This window comes from Lissotriton vulgaris, chromosome 2_1 (genome assembly GCF_964263255.1).
Source record: "Lissotriton vulgaris chromosome 2_1, aLisVul1.2, whole genome shotgun sequence".
NCBI lineage: Eukaryota > Metazoa > Chordata > Amphibia > Caudata > Salamandridae > Lissotriton > Lissotriton vulgaris.
This window is the reverse complement of record NC_141687.1, coordinates 514,599,204-514,615,105: the sequence shown is the minus strand read 5'-3', so window position 1 is coordinate 514,615,105 and position 15,902 is coordinate 514,599,204.

Sequence of the window (15,902 nt, the reverse complement as noted above, 5' to 3'; positions counted from 1 at the left end):
CCAGTCGCCAGCACTGTCCGGTCGGTCAAAAAAGAAAGTACGCTCTTGATACTCAATGCGAAGTCGAGCCGGAAATAGCATCGCATACTTGAGTCCCAAGTCCCGCAAGCGCCGTTTCACTCCCTGGAATCCCATCCGTTGTTGTTGGACCTGAGGAGTGAAATCTGGATATATGGAAACTGAACTGTTCTCATACTTCAATGGGCCGTGCCTACGTGAAGCCTGGAGGATAGCGTCCCGATCCCGAAAGTGGAAGAGCCTAGCGATGATAGGCCTCGGGGGAGCCCCCGGTTTGGTCTGTCCACCCGGGAAACGGTACGCACGCTCAACCGCGAAGAATTTACTAAGTCCAGCGGGAGCGAGATGGGTGACGATTATATCCTCTACTAGTAGGTCAACGGTAGTGGCGCTGTGGCTCTCGGGCACCCCGACCAGGCGAATGTTGTTCCGCCGGGCCCTGTTTTCATACTCATCCAGACGTCTGGCCATCATATCGTGGGATGATCGCAGGTTGCCAATCTCCGACTGCGCATCCGCCATATCAGTAACAAGACTGGAGGCCTTAAGGTCCAAGGCCTTGACCCTCTCGTTGGTCTTAGCCAAGTCCGCTGTAATGAGGGTGACATCAACGGCCACCGTGTCGATCTTGGATACAATAGCCTCATATTGTAGCCCCATATCAGTCTTCATCCCAATGATGGCACGCATTAGGTCCTGGAGTGAGACCTCCGATGACGTCACAAGATCCGTCTTTGGGTCTTCAAGACTACGGCCAGCACCACCGGGGGAACCCTTCGGTTGTGTGTATCAATCCATAACGTTAGTTTGAACGGATCCCCCACGGGTCGGCACCTTTGTCTTGTGCTTTTCGGCTTCAGGTTTGGTCGCCATATTGGAAGCCGTGCCCCGAAGGAGCCCTCTGGACCTGGTGTGAATGGCAGATATCGTTAGGTCGCCAAAGCAAAGTTCCCGTCCAAAATCGTAGCTTGTGAGACTAGGGATATGGCCGGAAAGCACAGTGGGCCAAGGCCACCGCGGCTCGAAATCAGGAGCACTTTCAGAACAGTCAATCAGGAGGTCGAGAAGAAACCGAAACTGAAAGTAACAATGTCACCGGTGGAGAGGTTGTTCCTTGACCGCTGTTGTTGACTTGCGTCTCGGCCAGCCAGAGCAGCAGAGACCCCGGTCCCGTCCGGGGGTAGGCCAGAAAGTTGAAGACGATGTAAAAATGGTTCCCGAAGTCCGATTCCAGTTCTTGAAAGTGTGCTAGGATCAGCGAGCGTAGAACTTCAAAAGCCCATATAGGAATTCAGGATATTACAAGGATATTTGAAAGAGGGCGGCGCGGGTCTCGGGAGCCCTCTGCTCACGCGACCATCTTGGATGCCCGCGTAGCTCCTCCGGTAGCGTTTCTTAAGGAGGTGGTGTCAGACCGAGGTACCAACTTCATGTCTGCATACCGGATACACATGTGGAATGAGTTGGAATGAGTGTGGAGTGAATTACAAGTTCAATACACCTTATCCTCCACAAACAAATTGCCTTGTTGAGAGATACATTGAAAGGCAGGTTTCTGGGACACCCTGAAAAAACACTCAAAAGGAGGGATGTTCTTTTGCCATGCCTGCTTTTAGCCCACAGAAAGTGCCTCAGAAGGGAGTTCACTTTGAACTTCTGTCTGGCCATCCTGTTAGGGGACCACTTTGTCTTGTAAAGGAAAGTTGGGAGAAGCTTCTCCAAGAACCTAAACAGGATATTGTGGACTATGTACTAGTCCTACGTTCCAGAATGGCAGAGTGTGATGGTGGGCGTACTGCAGGCTGGAAAAGCAGGCAAGGAGGCCGGATATAGTGGGCGATGTTGTTGTTTATTCAGATACAAGGTATAAAGCAAGAGGCGGGGACAAAAGAACAAAGTCCAGATAAGGGGTCCAAGGTCTGCTTCAGGGCTTGGGTCCAGTTCCTTTCTTCAGGTTCTTCTGGCGGGTCCGGCGTCGGGGAGGAACCTCGGAGGGCAATAAGAGACACAAGAGACCTGTTAGTCTGGCCGGGATCTCTATACAATACTTCCACCGTCACCCGGGTAGTGAGGGAGAGAAAGGAATGACCGTGAGGAAGGGGGGGGGGGGTGATATCAAGAAGGGAGGTAGGGGACGAGAGCGAGTCGAGTGAGGTCGTGAGGGGAAGAGTTTCCACACAGTGAGGTGCTGTACAACTAATATACAGTGAGACTAAGATTACGTTCGTGCCTAGGTGAGAAGATATTTACACAGTATCTACAAGGAGCACCTAGCGAGCTCTGAGATGGAATTACGGGTACTCACACGGTCCGCCGTGACTCTCCGCTGAGCCACGGCCGCTCTTCAGCCACCTCCTCGGGTCTCCACCAATCCTCCGTCCACACGTCTTCTTCGGTCGCCTCGTCTCCTTCTCCAGCTCCAGTTCGAGTGTCCTGCCACGATACTCCAACCAGGGAACAACTAAGGGTTGGCTCTAATCAGTATGGCTGAGCCGTGATAGGAAATAACAAAAGAAGATTGCCAGTACTGATAACAAAAAAGTCATATGCATAATATTCAATACAGTACTTGAAATCACATTCAAGACCAAGAGCTAGATGATAGCTTTTATTATTCTTTATGATTTTATCAACAAAAAGATTATATTTTTTAGCAGATTCATATTCCAAAAACAAACATAAAAGACATGTTCAGCAGGAAGTCAAATTAGGGACTCATTCACCATATCAAACATATCACAGTCATACAAAAGACAATCATTCAGGAGGGGAAGGGGGTGCAATAGCTGGAAGTATTTACAAAACTTACACGTAATTACAATATTTACAATGTAATACCGGACAAAAATATATAAGAAAAGCCAAGGTCTGCGGGGCACTTAACAATATTTTCACTTAATCATTAATCCAACATGGGGTACATTCCAACACCAAAATCAAATGTTTTTAAAAAAAGGTAATGTACACAAACTAGGGATAAGCAATAAAAAGTCTTGACATTAACGCTTATCACTCTTGCAGACAACGATATGGCTAGGGCCTACGCGTTTCGAATCCCGTTGGGTTGTGGGGATTCTCTTCAGGGCCTTTGGTTTTCTCTGGATGGAAAAAAGAAAAAGGGCGGGGAGGACAAAGTATGAGAAAAACTCCAATTAACATAGTTTGTTTAACCGGACGATCAACATCAGGCACATTACTCAGTTAACACCATTATCTCCTCAGACTTACCACAAAGCAGAAATGCGAGGGGCAATGAAGCCGCAACTTCCTAACACATTAGAATATGGCAGAATCTGAAAGAGTTAATTTCAGGGAGTCAGCGAATTAAAAAAGGAGTTAAACAGACGTTCAAAAAAATAGCAAGAGGCTGCAAAATTACTTTACCTGCTCTATTGGAAAAGCATATTCTCAGAGGGGGGGACCGGGTACCAGAAGTTGACGGTGTTTAGACCTATATAAAGGTAAACAAATGGTACATCAGGGGAGGGAATATTGATTGGAGCACGACAGATTTGGGGTGCAAACTTGAGGCTGTTCTCACCTAATGAAATTACTCCGGAAGAAGCACGATGTGCCTACGCCGGGCGAAAAAACTCACAATGTACATCTAAATAAGAAGAGTAGAGCTTTAGTATATACGGACCAGAAAAGACATATAAGGCCGGATTTAGACTAATGGAGAGAGGTCATACCGATTGTAATGAATCCAGGGACGCCTATTTGATGTAGAACGGTTTGCGTGGTAGCAATCTGCAAGAAACCCGATAGAAAACATAATTAGCAGCTTACAAATATGTACGTCTGAAGGAGAGGATTTTAATTTCGAGAACGGCGGCTTACCGCGGTAACAAACAACAAATGTGAATCCGCACTGGGCGGGTCGCTATAGTGTTTCACTTCAGGGCGTCTAAATCAAAGAAGACAAATAAGCGCATAAGGTTTTTTGGAAGCGTTATCCATCGCAGCCTAAATGGTAAAGGGTTCAAAAAGGCACTTACCAGCATATCTAAAACACACGGCCAGCAGAAATTAATTTAAATGGTTGGCTGTAAAAAAGAGAAAAATGTACAGGCATAAGTCTAACCGTTGTAAGGGTACTGTTAAAGTACCAGTAAAGAATCTGGGGGGGAAAAGAGTACTTACAATCGAATCCTCGATCTGAGCCTAAAACTCCGCGGCGTCCTAGTCGGCACTGATCTCTGGCACATGCGCAGTCGCTCGCCAGGGCTGCACTGGTCTTCCTATATATCTAGGCCAGGTGGGGCGGGCCGCCCTCAAGATGGCCTGAGTAACACATGAAATACGGACCGGAGTGGGGGTGGGCTATCCAATGGTTCACAACCAAGATTAGAAGAGACGTGCATACAATTCCCTTAACAGGTAGATGGTAACGCATCAACAAAAGGTTAAAGTTTGAAGATTTCGCTCAATTCATTGAGCCCGGATACAGCAGTATCAAACTTCACTATAAGGAATGCTTCTCGTTTCGATAATGCTAAATTGGGGTCTCCTCCACGAGGGTTTCTTTCTATTTTAGAAATTACTGTCCACTTTAAATCACTGACTACATGTTGCAATCGCGTCCAATGTTGCACCAAAGGGGCATTTTCAACTTTCCTTTTGATCCTAGATTTATGCTGCGAGATCCGTTGACGGACCTCTTGATTAGTTTTGCCTATGTATAGCAACTGGCATGGGCATGTGATGCCATAGACAACAAACTTACTCTTACAGTTACTTACAGTGTCATGTTTCCAGGAAATGCCATTATGCTGGAACAGGGAACCCTCCACAGTAGATTCACAGCATAAACAGGTTCCACATTTGTGGTGTCCGAGGATGGGTGGCATCCCCATCATTTGACGTAAGGTAGAGGGTTTGGAGACAGGCATCGCTGCTCGGACTATGTGGTTGGCAATGTTGTTTTCTTTTTTAAAAGCAAACAAAGGCTCATTTACAAAGCTGCCATCAAGGTCCTTTACCAGATGCCAATTTTGTTTGATAACTTTTTTCAAACGATTGGCGTTAGGACAAAAGGTGGTGACACATACCTGCCTATTTAAGTCAGGTTTGGATCTGCGTTCCAGAAGTGTCTCGCGCGGGGTCCATTGGGCTCTTTTCATGCAAGTTTTTACAAGTTTTTTCGGGTAACCCCTCTCACACAACTTAGATGTTAAATTTTCAGAATGTTGTTGGAAATCCTCTTTAAAGGTACAATTTCTGCGGACTCGCAGAAACTGCCCATAAGGGAGATTTTCTTTTAGGTTTCGGGGGTGGTTACTGTTGAACATCAAAGACTTGTTTTGATCCGTTGGTTTTATGTATAGGGAGGTAGCTAATTTCCCTTCCGAGAAAAAGACCTCCACGTCAAGGAACGCAATCCTGCTTGTGGATTCTGAAATGCTGAATTTTATATCAGCAGTCCTGGCATTAAGCCATTGATGGAAGTTGGTAAGGGTGTCACTGTCACCTGTCCAGGTCATAAAAACATCATCAATAAAACGGAGCCACGCTCCGATGTATTGAGTGAAAGGATTATTGTTGTAGATGTACGCATTCTCGTACATGGCCATGAACAGTACTGCCAATTCTGGGGCAAAGGGGCAGCCCATGGCTACCCCTTTGACTTGGTAGTAAAATTCACCATTAAAACAGAAGTAATTCTTTTTAAGGCGAATGCTGCCAAATCCACAATGAATTTAGTAGGCACACGCATGGGCCTGGGTCTCGAGTCTAAGAAATGGGAAAGTACTGCTAAAGCCTCATCTTGAGGGATCTGAGTATATAGAGCAGTTACGTCTAGGGTGACTAGTCTATCTCTGCCTTCGCAAAAATCAATATTTTCAAGTTTCTTAATAAAATCAGTGGTATCCTGGAGGTAGGATTTGACCTGGATCATGAAGTCTTTGAGAAAACAATCTACATATTAGGATGTTTAGTCATCCTAAAGTCCCTATGTTTTACATATTGCCAAAAATTCATAAAGATCCAGACCATCCGCCAGGCAGACCCATCGTGGCAGGATGTGGTTCTGTGTTAGAGCCGGCATCCAAATATGTAGATTGTTTTCTCAAAGACTTCATGATCCAGGTCAAATCCTACCTCCAGGATACCACTGATTTTATTAAGAAACTTGAAAATATTGATTTTTGCGAAGGCAGAGATAGACTAGTCACCCTAGACGTAACTGCTCTATATACTCAGATCCCTCAAGATGAGGCTTTAGCAGTACTTTCCCATTTCTTAGACTCAAGACCCAGGCCCATGCGTGTGCCTACTAAATTCATTGTGGATTTGGCAGCATTCGCCTTAAAAAAAAATTACTTCTGTTTTTTTTTTTTTTTTTTTTAATTTTTGAAAACCTTTATTGTGCATAGCAAGCGTACAATTACGGGCCTACAACCATACAGGCCGGCCTCGAAAGGAATCAATAGCACAAAAAGTACGGATATTGCAACTCAGCAGTCCCAATGAATGTACAAACGATAATTGTCTGAAACGTGGCCAAACTGAAGTGGGACCACCAGGCACAGGATGCATAAGGTTAATTGTTAAAGTTTTGAAGAGAAATTAGGATCAGGTGCATTCAATCCACTAAAAGAAATGGCAGGCAACGAACCAGCGAGACATGAGCAAGACGAGAAGTAAAATTAACAGCACTAAAGGATAGTGACCCTAAGGATACTAGCACGAGAAAACAGTACATGCTGGCCATCGCCCGCCCCACGGACTCAGAACACCCAAATCCACAAAGATGACAGCAGCGACAGCGGAGAGAATAGGTAACACTACCCCGAAGCACCTGAGAACCCAAAGGAAGAAAGAAAGAAAAAGAAAAGGAAGAGGTAAAGAAGAGAAAACACAAGAAAAAGGCCCATAGAAACCGAAACTAAAACAAAACCCCTACACCCCACCCCCCACCCTGCACGTAAGCGGAGGCTACGGCCTACCCCCCCCCCAAGCTGCGTGCCTGTCGCCCACAAACCGAACCCGAAATTTAGAGTAGAGAGAGAAAAGAGAGGTAAAAGAAAAACGTAATTCACAGAAGAACGGAGGAGGGCCGTCGAATATATTCAAAGCACTATACAGTTTCATTCCGGCCGCCCGATCCCAGACCCCGCGACCAATACAATACCCATAGTTGATATCCCCGGCAGTCCTTCAGTGACCCAGCAGTACAAGTAAAACAGTCCCGACATGACGGGGGGGCACACTCAACCCTGGCCCCTGCGATATGGGGCAACGACGTAGTCCGGCCTCACGGTAGACATCTTGCAGGAGGAAAGCGATCCAAGCATCATGATCCAGGCAGGGGGACGATCAATGTAGTCCATCCGATAGTCCGCCGTGTAGGAGTCCGCAGCAGAGTCCAGGATAACGCACAACAAAGTTTCTCCGAGATTGGAAGAACCAGTCAGTAGGAGTGGATTCAGGATTAGGAGTCGAGACACGCCAGGATCCTTAGGAGGAGAAACTAGACATGACTTCCAGCTGCAATGCTCTTGCCACACTACATGTCCCGTAACTGCAGCCTGTCCCCAGAATAGTTCAGCCGACATCTTGACTGCGCTTGGGTCCCGCACCCGTTGTGTGCCCGTGATGGCCGGAGAGGAAAAACAACAGAAGGCAGCATCAGTAGGAGACACTGTGTCCTGCTCCCGGGAGCGTCCATGTTTAAGCAGCGGTGCCACAGAGTAAATCAAAGCCAGCCGGTCTCCCAATACACGAACGGCAGAATGGAGAGCTGCTCTCACAGTTTCCAGGGCGCACATCACATCACTGAGCGACACAGATGCGCCGGAATGAGAGGGTTGGGCAGATCTCGGCAAGCAGGGCGAACAAAGGCAGCACTGTCCGTCTAAAACATGTGCGATGGGACCCCCTCAAGGAAATGATTTATGGCCCTGGAACCGAGGGGAGCAAGAAAACACAAAACTAGAGGAGTGTTCCTACAGTGGCCGTATAATTCAATAGCGTGTATACATCTCTAAATAATCATATGAGGCAGTGACAGAGGTGAGAGTGCAAACAAAGTTCATTTAGAAAAATATTTATTTATTCTTTTTTTCAAAAAGTTTTTTTCTTTAGGTATAAATTCATATAAGTATTATTATTCAGCAGAAGAAACCTTTTTTAAAATTAATAGGTAATACATAAATTAATTGAGAGATTTCATAAAGAGCACAAGACATTCATAAAAACAACAACAAATTTCACAGGTCCCCTGAAAAGCAATCATGCACCACACCTCACTCACGTGCTAACAATCATTCTACATTCATACCACATACAAGAATGGAGAAGGAACTGGATTCCAAATAGCAAGATGACTGTGCTACTGTGGTCCAAGGGCACCAAGGTGTAATAGTTGGCCCTTGTAGCGGGTCTACGCGCGTTTCGGTGGGCAAGCCACCTTCATCAGGACCTTCTTGACCAAAAGGTGAAAATATCAGGGGATCAAACAAGAGGGGTTTTAGCCTAAAAAAGAAGAGATAAATACACATATATAAAAATCTCTGACACTAGCACATATACCAAAAAAACTCTGTACAAAAGGACATTAATACATTACAATACGTCTAGCCATCCACCATTGCCATCCATGGCCAGCAGAGCACCGTCGATATCCGGGCAACAGCACAAACAGCCTTGGGGCACATGAAGGGCACACGACATGGAAGCAGAGTAGTAATGCGGTATGGCAGGACGGCTGTATCTTCGGTAGCAGCCCAGGGTCCGCTGCTACAAAAAGGGAGATCAGCTTGTAAGATGGCGCCCAGCCCGGCGCGTAGGGAGACAAAGTATCCGCCAATGTTGCATCCGGGTGAAAAACACGATACAAAGTGTTTTCAGTACCAGCGATGTGCGCGACCCTGAGAAGCAAGAAAGCACACCGCAGGGAGCAGGACGAGGCTGAAACCGCCGTAGATGGTCCACCGGCCACGGCGGCTGTTGTAATGAGCGAAGCCGACCCCAGGCAGAGAACAAAGACCCAGCCGTAGCCGCGCAGCGCGAGGCAGGGGAGAAGTTGTTTCAGTGGGTGTGCCGCCGGGATCCAGACAGAAAGCACACCAATAGATCCGGGGTCTCTTCCCGTTTCCGCCGATGTCGCGTAGTAGCAGGATAGGTCGCAGGATGAGGCGGAAAACGGGAGAAAAGCAAGAGGGTCGGCGGAGCCGAGAGATCAGGCGGCCATCATGGTCGCTGGTTAGGCTCCTAATTACTTCTGTTTTAATGGTGAATTTTACTACCAAGTCAAAGGGGTAGCCATGGGCTGCCCCTTTGCCCCAGAATTGGCAGTACTGTTCATGGCCATGTACGAGAATGCGTACATCTACAACAATAATCCTTTCACTCAATACATCGGAGCGTGGCTCCGTTTTATTGATGATGTTTTTATGACCTGGACAGGTGACAGTGACACCCTTACCAACTTCCATCAATGGCTTAATGCCAGGACTGCTGATATAAAATTCAGCATTTCAGAATCCACAAGCAGGATTGCGTTCCTTGACGTGGAGGTCTTTTTCTCGGAAGGGAAATTAGCTACCTCCCTATACATAAAACCAACGGATCGAAACAAGTCTTTGATGTTCAACAGTAACCACCCCCGAAACCTAAAAGAAAATCTCCCTTATGGGCAGTTTCTGCGAGTCCGCAGAAATTGTACCTTTAAAGAGGATTTCCAACAACATTCTGAAAATTGAACATCTAAGTTGTGTGAGAGGGGTTACCTGAAAAAACTTGTAAAAACTTGCATGAAAAGAGCCCAATGGACCCCGCGCGAGACACTTCTGGAACGCAGATCCAAACCTGACTTAAATAGGCAGGTATGTGTCACCACCTTTTGTCCTAACGCCAATCGTTTGAAAAAAGTTATCAAACAAAATTGGCATCTGGTAAAGGACCTTGATGGCAGCCTTGTAAATGAGCCTTTGTTTGCTTTTAAAAAAGAAAACAACATTGCCAACCACATAGTCCGAGCAGCGATGCCTGTCTCCAAACCCTCTACCTTACGTCAAATGATGGGGATGCCACCCATCCTCGGACACCACAAATGTGGAACCTGTTTATGCTGTGAATCTACTGTGGAGGGTTCCCTGTTCCAGCATAATGGAATTTCCTGGAAACATGACACTGTAAGTAACTGTAAGAGTAAGTTTGTTGTCTATGGCATCACATGCCCATGCCAGTTGCTATACATAGGCAAAACTAATCAAGAGGTCCGTCAACGGATCTCGCAGCATAAATCTAGGATCAAAAGGAAAGTTGAAAATGCCCCTTTGGTGCAACATTGGACGCGATTGCAACATGTAGTCAGTGATTTAAAGTGGACAGTAATTTCTAAAATAGAAAGAACCCCTCGTGGAGGAGACCCCAATTTAGCATTATCGAAACGAGAAGCATTCCTTATAGTGAAGTTTGATACTGCTGTATCCGGGCTCAATGAATTGAGCGAAATCTTCAAACTTTAACCTTTTGTTGATGCGTTACCATCTACCTGTTAAGGGAATTGTATGCACGTCTCTTCTAATCTTGGTTGTGAACCATTGGATAGCCCACCCCCACTCCGGTCCGTATTTCATGTGTTACTCAGGCCATCTTGAGGGCGGCCCGCCCCACCTGGCCTAGATATATAGGAAGACCAGTGCAGCCCTGGCGAGCGACTGCGCATGTGCCAGAGATCAGTGCCGACTAGGATGCCGCGGAGTTTTAGGCTCAGATCGAGGATTCGATTGTAAGTACTCTTTTCCCCCCCAGATTCTTTACTGGTACTTTAACAGTACCCTTACAACGGTTAGACTTATGCCTGTACATTTTTCTCTTTTTTACAGCCAACCATTTAAATTAATTTCTGCTGGCCGTGTGTTTTAGATATGCTGGTAAGCGCCTTTTTGAACCCTTTACCATTTAGGCTGCGATGGATAACGCTTCCAAAAAACCTTATGCGCTTATTTGTCTTCTTTGATTTAGACGCCCTGAAGTGAAACACTATAGCGACCCGCCCAGTGCGGATTCACATTTGTTGTTTGTTACCGCGGTAAGCCGCCGTTCTCGAAATTAAAATCCTCTCCTTCAGACGTACATATTTGTAAGCTGCTAATTATGTTTTCTATCGGGTTTCTTGCAGATTGCTACCACGCAAACCGTTCTACATCAAATAGGCGTCCCTGGATTCATTACAATCGGTATGACCTCTCTCCATTAGTCTAAATCCGGCCTTATATGTCTTTTCTGGTCCGTATATACTAAAGCTCTACTCTTCTTATTTAGATGTACATTGTGAGTTTTTTCGCCCAGCGTAGGCACATCGTGCTTCTTCCGGAGTAATTTCATTAGGTGAGAACAGCCTCAAGTTTGCACCCCAAATCTGTCGTGCTCCAATCAATATTCCCTCCCCTGATGTACCATTTGTTTACCTTTATATAGGTCTAAACACCGTCAACTTCTGGTACCCGGTCCCCCCCTCTGAGAATATGCTTTTCCAATAGAGCAGGTAAAGTAATTTTGCAGCCTCTTGCTATTTTTTTGAACGTCTGTTTAACTCCTTTTTTAATTCGCTGACTCCCTGAAATTAACTCTTTCAGATTCTGCCATATTCTAATGTGTTAGGAAGTTGCGGCTTCCTTGCCCCTCGCATTTCTGCTTTGTGGTAAGTCTGAGGAGATAATGGTGTTAACTGAGTAATGTGCCTGATGTTGATCGTCCAGTTAAACAAACTAGGTTAATTGGAGTTTTTCTCATACTTTGTCCTCCCCGCCCTTTTTCTTTTTTCCATCCAGAGAAAACCAAAGGCCCTGAAGAGAATCCCCACAACCCAACGGGATTCGAAACGCGTAGGCCCTAGCCATATCGTTGTCTGCAAGAGTGATACGCATTAATGTCAAGACTTTTTATTGCTTATCCCTAGTTTGTGTACATTACCTTTTTTTAAAAACATTTGATTTTGGTGTTGGAATGTACCCCATGTTGGATTAATGATTAAGTGAAAATATTGTTAAGTGCCCCGCAGACCTTGGCTTTTCTTATATATTTTTGTCCGGTATTACATTGTAAATATTGTAATTACGTGTAAGTTTTGTAAATACTTCCAGCTATTGCACCCCCTTCCCCTCCTGAATGATTGTCTTTTGTATGACTGTGATATGTTTGATATGGTGAATGAGTCCCTAATTTGACTTCCTGCTGAACATGTCTTTTATGTTTGTTTTTGGAATATGAATCTGCTAAAAAATATAATCTTTTTGTTGATAAAATCATAAAGAATAATAAAAGCTATCATCTAGCTCTTGGTCTTGAATGTGATTTCAAGTACTGTATTGAATATTATGCATATGACTTTTTTGTTATCAGTACTGGCAATCTTCTTTTGTTATTTCCACGATACTCCAACGGCGGTCTTCTGCCCGGTCTCGGCTTTTCCCTGTTCTGGCGCTGCCACGGGGTTGGGACTTCCAGGGTTAGAGGGTTGTACTTCCTTTGATCGAAGGTCTCTGATTGGCTCCTGCAAGAGAGAGGAAGGCGGAGTTCCGTTGGACATGGTTGCGGCTCCTTTGCTCGTTATTGTCATGGGGAAGCGTTCGTGGGGCTGCAGTCGCGGCGGGAAGGAAGGTGACACAGGTGTGTGGGGGCGTTCGCGGGGTAGGGGGATCCGAGTCTCCGTCTCACATCCCCTTTCCCTAGCTGTCCTTCTTGTACGGATTGGAGGAGTTGGAGTAAGGGGGTAACGGGAAAGGTAGTCGGCGTTGCCTTGGTCTGTCCCTTTTCGGTGCAATGTCTTGAAGTGGAAGGGCTGTAGGGAAAGGAACCAGCGGAGGACGCGGTCGTTCTGCCCTTTGTTTCGGGACATCCACTCCAAGGGGGCGTGGTCGGTGTAGAGGACAAAGTCTCGGCCTTCCAGGTAGTATCTTAGACTTTCAACAGCCCATTTTATTGCCAAGGCTTCCTTTTCCACTACAGCATAGTTATTTTCTCTAGGGAACAATTTCCGGCTCAAATAGAGAATGGGTTTTTCGTTCCCCCGAACATCTTTCTGTGACAACACCGCCCCTAACCCTTGGTCGGAAGCATCAGTCTGCAGAATGAAGGGAAGTGAGTAATCAGGGCTCACCAGGACCGGACTGGAGGTTAGGGCATGTTTTAGGTCCGTGAAAGCCTTCCATAATACGGGAGTGGGGTTTTTCAGAATCTCCTCGGACCTGACTGTTTTCTTTAGTATGTCGGTGAGGGGTGCTGCTCTCTGTGAGAAATTGGGCACAAACCGCCGGTAGTAACCGAGAAGGCCTAAAAAGGCTCGAAGGTCTTTCTTAGTTTCGGGAAAGGGCTGGGATTGAATGGCCTTCGTCTTGCTTTCTTGGGGCCTTATCAGGCCATCCCCCAGGAGGTATCCCAGATATTTAACTGTTTTTGCTGCCAGGGTGGTTTTGGCGGGGTTGATAGCAAAGCCAAAGGAGCCCAGGGTAGAGACAACGTTGAAGAGATGGACCAGATGTTGGGCCCAGTCATCACTGAATATGACAATATCGTCTAAATAGGCTCCGGCGTACTGGGAGTGGGGTCGCAGGACGTGGTTCATGGCACGCTGAAAAGTGGCAGGGGCCCCATGAAGACCAAAGGGCATGACGATAAACTGGTACAACCCCTCAGGGGTAGAAAAGGCGGTTTTCTTTTTGTCCTCTTCCCTGAGGGGTATTTGCCAATACCCTTTACAGAGATCAAGGGTGGAGATGTATTTCGCTTTCCCAATCCTCTCGATCATCTCATCCACCCGGGGCAAGGGATAGGTGTCAAAGCTGGACACCTTATTGACTTCACGAAAGTCAATGCAGAACCTGACAGACCCGTCAGGTTTTGGCACAAGGACTATAGGGGAGTTCCATTCGCTTACGAAGGGCTCTATTATCCCCATCCTTTGCATCTCCTCTATTTCCTGTCTTATAACCACCCGGTGGGCCTCAGGGACCCTATAGGGTCGTAACCTGACTACTTTCCCTGGTTCAGTTTGTATCACATGCTCAGTGATAGAAGTTCTACCCGGGGTGGAGGAAAAGACCCCTTTTACGGGTGCTAGAGCTGCACGGAGCTCGTAGACTTGTAGTGTGTTCAGTTCGGGATCAATACAGGGATCAAAAGGGATTGGAGGCGGGAGACCAGTCCCGGATAATACTGGACGGGGTCCTTCCCATTTTTTTAGGTGGTTCACATGATAAATCTGGGATGTACCCCGAGTGGGGTCCAACTCCACCTCGTAGGTAACCGGGGTCACCTGCTGTCGGATGGTGTAGGGACCTTGCCATTGACCCAGGAGTTTCTGGTCTGAGGAGGGCATCATGAGGAGGACCAGGTCACCTACAGCGAAGATGCGGTTTTTGGTGCCCTTGTCATAGTGCCTCTTCTGGGAGGATTGGGCACGCTCTAGGTACTGTCGAACTATGTCCCGAATCACCGACAGGTGAGTCTTCAGGTTTTCTAGGTATTCGGGGAGTGGACGGGTACGGTCTGGTTCTGCTTCCCAGGCTTCCTGAGCCATGTCCAGCAAGGTACGAGGGGGTCGTGCCCATACAACAATTCGTACGGGGAATAACCCAGGCTACTCTGTGTCTTACAGTGAATGGCGAATAGGGCCAGGGGTAGCATGTCTTCCCAACGTTTTGCCTCTAAACCTAAAAGTTTTTTTAATGTTTGTTTGATTGTGGCATTATACCGTTCCACCAAACCGACGGTTTGAGGATGATACGCTGACGTTCTGATTTGTTTGATCCCCAGTTGGGAACAAACATTTTTCATGAGTGCAGAAACAAAAGGTGTGCCTTGATCGGTCAGGATTTCCCTGGGGAACCCTACCTGGGAAAATATCGAAATAAGGGCTTTGGCGATGTTTTGGGCTGTGGGTTGGCGTAAGGGAATAGCTTCCGGAAAGCGGAATGGCGTCCCCATCATTGACGGGACGTCAATGATGTGGAGGGGTTGCAAGGGTACCCTAGGGGGTCGATATCTGCTTTTTCTTTGACAGACCGTACATTCCCGGCAATAGCTCTTAACCCTCTGGTGAACTCCAGGCCAGTAAAACTTCTCTAGGACAGTCTGACTAGTCTTCTTGTCACCGAAATGGCCTCCTAATAAGTGACTGTGAGCCAGAAAGAGGACTTTATCATGAAATGGAGCGGGGACTAGTAGCTGGGGGTTCTGTTGGGGCCCCCCTTTCCGGTATAGCAACCCGTTCTTTTTGTAGAAGTAGGGACCTACGTGTAAGGGGTCTTCGTTCTCTAAGGCCCTTCCCCATGCTTCTTGTAGGAGGGGGTCCTCTTGCTGTGCTGCCCGGAATTCCCGGTCTGTCTGCCAGGGGTGGTCTTCTGTGAGAGTGGGATAAGCACTTGTATAGTCCTTTTTTTCTCTTCGCTTCTGGGCTTGTGGGGTTTTGGTTCGTTATCCGGGAAGGCCTGACCCTTCGAATAAGGGGCTTCCTTCCACCACTGGGTCACAGAGTCAGTTGTGTCCTGAAGGAGTGAAGGCAGTCCAGGGTAATAGCTTCCCAATATGGCTTGTTCCGGAAGAGCCGGCACAAGACCCACGGTGAGGCATGTTCCGGGATCTTTCTGATGTTGAACTCGCACTTGGGTAGTGGGGTATCGTTTGGTGTCTCCATGGACACATTGAATGGCTACGACAACCGTAGGGTTACCAAGCGGATGGGCTAAGTCTTGAGGTCGGAGAACGCTCTGACGGCACCCAGTATCAGCAAGTGCCAAGACTCGCTGTCCATCAATAGATACGGGGCAGTGAAAGGGGGAGGGGAGGTCCCTGGAGTGGTGCACACATAGTTCCTCACCAGGCCGATCTCCATCGGCTCTTCCTTCTGTGGGCACATGCGTGCGATGTGTCCG